The sequence below is a fragment of the Solanum dulcamara genome, chromosome 4 (genome assembly GCF_947179165.1).
Source record: "Solanum dulcamara chromosome 4, daSolDulc1.2, whole genome shotgun sequence".
In the NCBI taxonomy this organism is placed as follows: Eukaryota; Viridiplantae; Streptophyta; class Magnoliopsida; order Solanales; family Solanaceae; genus Solanum; species Solanum dulcamara.
In genome coordinates this window covers 73,037,478-73,046,141 of record NC_077240.1, presented here as the reverse complement: position 1 = coordinate 73,046,141, position 8,664 = coordinate 73,037,478, and the positions used below count along the sequence as shown (strand labels likewise).

At 30.0% G+C, this 8,664-nt stretch overlaps 1 pseudogene; it reads left to right on the top strand.

Moving 5' to 3' along the window:
* The first annotated feature begins 923 nt into the window (after positions 1–923).
* Positions 924–4,984, top strand: LOC129887574 (uncharacterized; annotated as a pseudogene).
* Positions 4,985–8,664: the final 3,680 nt, after the last annotated feature.

The window sequence follows — 8,664 nt, the reverse complement described above, 5'->3', positions numbered from 1 at the left end:
ATTTTGAGTTGAATGATTATAATATCGGAATATTTCTATTGTGAAATTGGAGTTGCTACATATACTATGAAAACTAGTATACGTACCCGATGCCCGGATATTAAAAAAGTAATCAAGTTTTTAAATTAAAACTAAATAACATATATACTTGTCAATAGTTTTAAAATTAATTACAAAAAGTTATTTACTTATTTATTTGAGCACATTAAATTAAGATTAGTAGTACACAATTTCTTTCTTATAATATCAAAATATTATTTCTATATATAGTTATGGTAAGCTACAATTTCAGTTTTACAATATTTACCCTCAAACTTTTATCAAGGCAAATTTTTATTTTTTAGTGTATTATTTTACCTTGGAAAAAAAATCAAATATTCTATTTGTTTAAATTTATTTGTCCTATTTTTTAGGACGTTTAAAAAAATCTCTTTTTTTTAAATTAATTTTTTAATTTTAATTTTCCACACGACATGATTAAGACACAAAATCAAAAAACACATTTTAATATATTTGACATATGTTTAATTTAAAACCACAAGATTCAAGTATTTTTTTTTATTTTTTTAAATTTCATTCCAAATAAAAATAGGACAAATAATTTAAAATGAAAATTTTGTAATATATAAATTACTACTATATATATAATACAAACATGAACATACAATTTAATACATTATTAATCTATGCATTTCATACTTATTATCATTAATTAATTGAATACAAATAGTGGGGAAAATTATTTATTATATATATATATATAATATTTCTTTTAAAAATTAAATTTGGTTCAAGTTTATTTTTATTTATGCAATTAAAAATGTCCAAACAAAGAAACAAAAATACAAAATAAAATAAAATGTACCAAGTCTTGTTTTAAAGCATAAAGACACGTAGGAATGTGAAAAGTAGGAAAGTAGGAATGTACCAAGTCACTTCATCTGGAAAGTATCAAATTTCTCTCCTCTTTTTTTTCTCTCCAACTTTCTCAAAATTTCTTGCTGCCGTTGAAATTTTGGCGGATGATTGAGAGATTTTCTCGTTGGTCTTTATTTTGTCTTTGATTTTGTGGTCTTTGCAATTTTCAGTAAGTTCAATTGTTTTTTTTTTTGATTTGACCATGCATCCAAGATCCAAGCTTGATCTGGCTGATCTTGATGCAGCTACTGGGTTTAGATGCTCCATTTTTTGGATGAGCTTGTAGATCTCTTCTCCGATTAATATGAAAATCTGTCTTCTCTCTGCAAAATTAAGATAAACTCTTTTATTGCTCTTGCTTGCTTGCTTTTTACACCTTTCTGAACTTTTGTGGTGACCTCTTTTTTTTTTTTTTTATGAATGCATGATTCTCACATAGTTATTATGAATTTCTCTATTGATGTATGTATACTTTGATGATTCTGATATAGTTCCTTTGGGTGTTTTTGTTGTGATTGATTTTTGTAAATTTAAGGCTCGGAGCTCTATCCCTTCATATGTGCTTAACTCCAAATTAGTGTTGTTCCCCTTCTGTTGCATTTTATAGCAGCCTTATTTATGCCAAGAGCCAAATACCAAGTCTTGATAATAGTAAAAGGGTGTAACACTAAGCGGAATAAAATTCTGAAAAATCTATTTGTTGTGTGTTTCATTTTCTACGAATCGGCCAATTTGGTCATTCACAAATTGCTACGAAATTGCGATCCTCTCTTTCTCAAAACCTGTGTATCTTTCCTCCATGCATCCACTACATCTGCTTCAGTACTCTTCATTTGTGTTAATCAATGGGTGATTTCAAGTAGGTCAATAGTTTGAACACTCATAGCTTGTTGAGTATACATGGCCATGGACATTTAAAATTTTGTGCTTTTCGTGTGGTTATTTTGCTTATGATCAATTGGATATGCTACCACATCAATTGTACATCGAATGGATTTCTTCGATGCTATTGCGTAAACTCTTACTCCTTATCTGCTTCACACTTGTCTTTTATCGAAATGTCAAAATCAATTACCTTATTCTCACTCTCATTTGTGAGCTGCATTCTGTGTTTCTGCATTGCGTAAAGTGTGGCAAATGGTCAGTTTTCGTGATTCCAATGGCAGCACTACTATTGTAAAAATGGAATGGATTCTTAACTGGACAATCTATGTTTTAGCAAGAGTTGTGTCTCATCTTCTCATCACTGTCAAGGTGATAAGAGATGCTTCCAGGTTTGATAAGGGTGGTGTGGAGCTACCCTTTGTTGTTTTTTTACTTGTTTTTTGAGGGTTGGAAGTCTTTATATAGTTTGAATCTTCCGGATTTGGTGATATCATCAATGTCCTAGTAGTTCTTATATATTTACATAGTTCAATTATTTTTGACAAGTCTTTACTATTATTTTTTAGGGAAAAGGCATAAGTATCCCCTCCAACTATACCCAAAATCTCAACTACACACATTAATTTTACTAAAGTTCTATTGCTCCCCTGAACTCATTTATTTTGTAATTTCGTGCACCTTACTTGTGCATTATCCCTATTTTTTATGGTGAGTCTTTATTATTGTTATTTCTGTATCTTCATATTATAATTTATTATTTAAATTTATTTTATAATAGAAAATTAAACATAAGCTTACATCAGGTGTTAGCACCCAACTTGACTCTCATATTATATTAAAATGGAGATTAGGAATTTCAAAGCTTGATCAAGAACCCCTAATGTAAAGTGTATTTTAGTAATTGTGTTAGGAGCTTTGAACCCAATTATAAATAGGATATTAGTGTTTATGTTTTTGCACTTTTTCTAGGACAGTAACTGCTAAAGACCCTATATGAGTTTGGGGCAATATCTTGAACTTTTCAAAATGAATTGTATCACATATTTGAATGTTAATCTTATTAGTTTGTATCTCATTTTGTTTAATAGGTTTAGAAGCTCCATATTTCTGGATGAGCTTCGAGATCTCTTCTCTAATGCACAACTTTTTCATTTGATCTTCCTTGCTTACTCTTTACACATTTCTGAAATACTTTTTTTTTCTGTGACTTAGGTTTAATTTTCCGTTGTTACCTTTATGTATCTCTTTGATGAACTTTCTTTGTTTTGTGTCCACTGGTGCAAGGTACGTGCAGTGACCTCCTCTTTCTAATGGCATACATAATTGTAAGATATTTGATTATGAAGAGTCCTTTGATTTGTTCTATGCCTTGATGGTTCTGATTTTATTTGGGGTATTTTTATTGCGTTTGATTTGGATATATTTAGTACTTGAAGTTATGTTCATACTGTAACAGTTAACTTTAGTGACCTTTTACTTTTGGTGTATGCATACTATACCTAAGAATTTGGGGGACAACACCATATTTTGTAGATAGTTTTAGAGGGAGACGGGTGATTAGATGCTACTTATTTCTGATAGACCCTCTATACTTCTGATGTAATTAGTATATAAGTACATTAAGAAGAAGCAATTCACATTATCAAATATCTATTAGCAAAATGCCTAACATGAAAAGAACAGAAGATCAAAAGACAACTGAAAAGGTTATTTAATAACTTCTCAGATTAAATTACGAAAAACTTCTTTGTACACTGCATTTTTGACTTCATTTGTTATTTTCCCATCATCATCGTAAGCCAAAATCTTTAACCTTTTCCTATTTGTGATCCGTGAAAGAGTAACATACAGTTGTCCATGAGTAAATGCTGATTTTTTTAAAAATAATCCCACATGAGTCAACGATTGGCCTTGACTTTTACTAATGGTCATGGAAATGAGACAATGATAGGAAATTGTCTTTGCTGGAATTTAAAAAGTATTCTTGCCTCAAATGGAGTCAATGTCATTCTTGGGACAAACACTTTTTCTCCTGTCATTTTACCTGATAAAACCTTAGCTTCAATAGCCCGATTTCCAAGTCTTGTGATAATTAGCCTTGTGCCATTACATAATCCTGATGATTGATCTATATTTCTCAATAACATCACCGGTACACCTACCTTCAATGATTTGGAATTTCAGAACACTTAATACTATTTAGAAATTCTGGTGTGTGTACATGATCCAACAGTGTAAAAGATTGATCAGACATAGAAACTGAATCTGAACTCAAATATGTCTTCTTAGGATTATGATTAAGTGAAACCCTATATTTATTGATTGACTCCACCATATCAAGAGTCGGAGCAAGAATTGTCCGTTGCTGGAGGTAATTTATATCACTAGAATGATTTAAAAAATCAGGATATGTACTCTCCACAATTGCTGATGTTGGGTCATCACAATCATTTATGAGGAGGTCATTAGGGATTTGAATTATTTCAATGCCATCAATAGAGCTTCCAATATTTCCATCACCGATTGTCAAAATTCAATTAGAAAGATTTTCTTGCAATCTCATACCTTGTTAGCTTTAAGACTTCACAATGTCTCCATAAATCTGAAGAATTTAAATTGGCATTAACAATATTTTGCCTAGTTTCTTTTGTAATGACAGGCAAAATTTGTCTCAAGTCACCATCAAAAACAATTATTTTTCCTCCAAAAAATTTATCTAAATTGGATGTGTTCTTAAACCTAAGAATATCTCTTAAGATTTTGATCGAGAGATTCAAAACAATATCTATGCATCATTGGTGTCTTATCCCAAATAATCAGCTTTGCCTTGACAATTAAATTTGCAAGAGCACTACCTTACTTTATATTGCATATTGCATCTTCAGTTGGATTAAGAGGAATTGCAAATCTCGAACGAGCTGTTCGGCCACTTGATAATAGAAGAGATGTAATGCCACTTGATGCAACAGTTAACACAATATTTCCTCTAGATTGTATGCCCGAAGACAAAGTCCTCCAAATAAAAGTCTTGTCACTTTCTCCATGACCATATAAAAAGAACAATCCACCTCTGTCTTCATTAATAATTGTTTTTTGTTTAGTTTTCAAATTTGTTAATAATTGTTGGTGTTCCTCCAATAAAGACCTCTTGTTATAATACAATTCATCACGGATTAATCTATTGGCATTGTCCACTTCTTCCTCATTGTAAATAGGTTTTGGCATAGTTAAAAAATCCTGAAAACTTCTTCCACAACTTTTTCCAACTTTTGCAAACAATGAATTTTCAATTCACCATCCATCATCTCTGCCTCTGAAAGAAAAAAATTAAGGCTCAACTTTAAATAATAATATTATATAACAATATCATATTTACATATTTATAAAAAAAATTGGTATTAGATAACTTTTTAGTTATATTAACTATTTTTAATTTTGAATTTGTACCTGGATTTGACTGTAATACTTTTTCTTCATGGAGTGATATCTTCTGATAATAATTGCCATGTTAATTGCCAAATATATTCTGATCGTGATATCAAATTGGACAATAACAACATAGCAAATAATTGTCTAAGATACGATGGCAAAAGGACGATGATTGAGAAAGAACGGTTTATGCTAATTGTTGAGAAAAATGTCTACTTACAAAGTCTAAGCTTCGCATCTCACTTCTACCTATCTTGTTCAATAGTTCTCTTGTTTTGCTAGTCCATTGTTATTCTGCAATTTCTTTGTTAGTTCTATTTTTCCGTTGTAATTTTGAGTTGAGTAATTATAATATCTGAATATTTCTATTGTGAAATTGGAGTTGTTACATATACTATGAAAATATTTTTTATGTCCCAACTTTTATATGTGTCATACTTTTCATTTTAGTTTACCTAAGAAAAATCATGCTTCCATTTTAAATTATCTAAAAAAAATGTCATACCTTTTTTTAGAAATAATCCAACTTCAAAATCCTCACTAAACTCTTTGAGTGATGATGTAAAATTGTATGCCATATTGAATATTAAGTTGAATTTAAATACAAGTTTTCATAAGAGTACTCCTTGTATTCGGAGACTTGTTCAAATCAAACACTATCAAAATTATCTAACTAATAATTGTGGACTAACATATTAAGCAAGATGCCTATCTAAACCAAAGGATAAACACAAGAAATAAATACTAATGAGTAGATAAGATCTAATAACATTATGTTTATGGCTTGATATTAGATACAAGTTTTGAAAAGGAAAACTCTATCTTAAAATTAGTACTCAATTAATTATCGATAAATAAATTCAAACGGAGAAGTAGAAATTTTGGTATGTCCTTGGTGGAGATAGTATTGGTTACATGGACATTATTATGAAGATGATGTTGGGCCTGAACTTAATATATGGGGCCAACACTCCAGGCTTGGCAGGCTGACTGAGACTCTCGGGTCGGGAATTGGGTCTCATTCGGGTCCCAGTCAGGGTAGGGGTTGGGGTCGTAATCAGGTCGGGGTCATAGTCAGGAGTCAAGTCTCGAGTCTCGAGTGGGGTTTTGGGTTTGGGCCGTTGAGGTTTAAGAGAAGTTTTTTTAAAAAAAATTCCTACTTTATGTAGGAAATCATTTTCCTTAAATTAAATGAAAATAAATCCTTTTGAAAAATAGTTTTCAAAACATTTAAATCAATTAAATATGAGAAAAATAAAATTAAAAAAATTTATACCAAACACACCCTTAATAAGTGTACACCATTACTTACTCTAAGGAGATGCAATTGGTGGGTTGAGATTTACAGTTTATTACAAGGCAAAAAAAAAAGGTTAAATGATTGGATACCCAACTCATTTACATGAATTGGATCGAATGAGTAACTATAAATATAAATTTTAGAGATAAGTGTCAAAAACACAGTTAAACTATCATCTTTTTTGAGTTTCATACCTAAACGATTAAAAGTCTGAGTTTTATACCTAAACTATCACTTATTAGTTTGAGAAACACACCTTGGTGGTGTTATAATACACTCTCTCTATTTTTTGAAAAAACCTTGTCACATGGCATTCCACATGGATAAAACATTCTACTTTGACAAAAATTAAATAAACTATTAAATATTAATTAAAAGTTAAAGACTAAAGTATTTCTATCCCCAAAAGAGAGATGTGTTTCTCAAACTAATAAGTGATAGTTTATGTATGAAACTCACACTCCCAATAATTTAGATATGAAACTCAAAAAAAAAAATTAGATGTATTTTTGACACTTATCTAATTTTAACCATTTTACCACCCAATTGAGAGGTTCTTTTTCTAAGAAATTTGTTAAGGATGTCATTTTGGGGCCAGAGAAAGTAGTTGAGATTTACGGTTTATTACAACGGAGAAGGATCAAATATACCGCTGTATTATTGAAAATAGTTTAAATATATCCCTCGTTATATTTTTGGGCTAAATATACCCTTCTTGTTATACTTTCAGTTCAAATATATCCGTCTCATTATATTTTGGTACAAATTCGCCCTTAATTTTAACAGAATCATACTTGAAAAACTCAAAATTAAATAATTCATTCTCAATTTTAAATATCTGATATTTTTAGGAGTAAATAAATTTTTTGAAAAATTTCATGGATTAGTACTGCATTGTCAATTCTAAGAAAAAAAAACTCAAATTAGTACTTGAATTATTTTTTTATTTTTTAAAAAATTAGATATTTAAAATTGGGAATGAATTATTTAATTTTGAGCTTTTCAAGTGTTATTCCATTAAAATTAAGGGCGAATTTATATCAAAGTATAAGAGAGGGGTACATTTGAACCGAAAGTATAACAAGAGGATTATATTTAGCCCGAAAGTATAATAAAGAGTATATTTAAACTATTTTCAATATTAAATGAGTATATTTGACCCTTTTCCATTATTACAAGGCAAAAAAAGGCTATTAATGCAAACTAGAGTCAACAAATTATATAAGGTGTTCCCCAATGTCGTCTTGATTTTTGTCCCATAAGAAAAGTCTTTAAAGCCTAACATTTCTTCCTCTTTATGAACAAAACAAATATGTTTTTGTCCCTCTACACCTTAGATGTTTTTAAACAATTCTTCATGCTCATTTGCCTCTCAACCTATATTACTTTTTCCTAATGAACAGAAAGTTGGGTAATCAGCAAAGAGGATCTTCTTTCTTTGACATGGAAGTAAACTTAAAGGCTTCTATTTTCAAGTTAGTTAATGCCATCTATGATAGGAATTTATATTGTATCTAATGTAGGAAAATGATGTATGTTAGCATCTAATTGATAGAGCAGTCTATAGAGAAAATAATCCTAGTTTTGAAAGTGTTCCCTATGAAGCATAACTTTTTTTTAAAAAAAAAAAGTTGCTCGGCTATGTTATGCCTCTAAGACAAGAGTTATAGAGTATCCTTAAGTTATAAATAGTTAATGTAAATTGTTACACCTGAGGCATGCATTATTTTTTTGAACCCCTAAGCTATGTTTTGTCTTTAGGGCGAGAGTTATATAGTATCCATTCGTTAGATTTTGTGAAATAGTGTCTTCGTATGATTTGAGATTGCAGCTGAGTTCCACGAAAACATAGGCATTTGAGGTACCACTACATCTATGAAAAATATTTTTTTTATTCTCAGAGGATGTATTCAAACGCCTCGAATACAGTGAGTGAATTAAATTCTTCAAGAACACAAAATAAATTATATTGTCTCAGATACATTTTATTAAAGTTTATGTTCTTCAGTCTGTTTCAATTTCTTGGTTTACTAGTTTGAGCTTAGAAATACTAATAGTTTCCCCCTTGTTTCAATTTGTTTGTCTTACTTTTCTTTTTGATCTGTGTAGAAAAGAGTGTCTCTTTTCCTTTT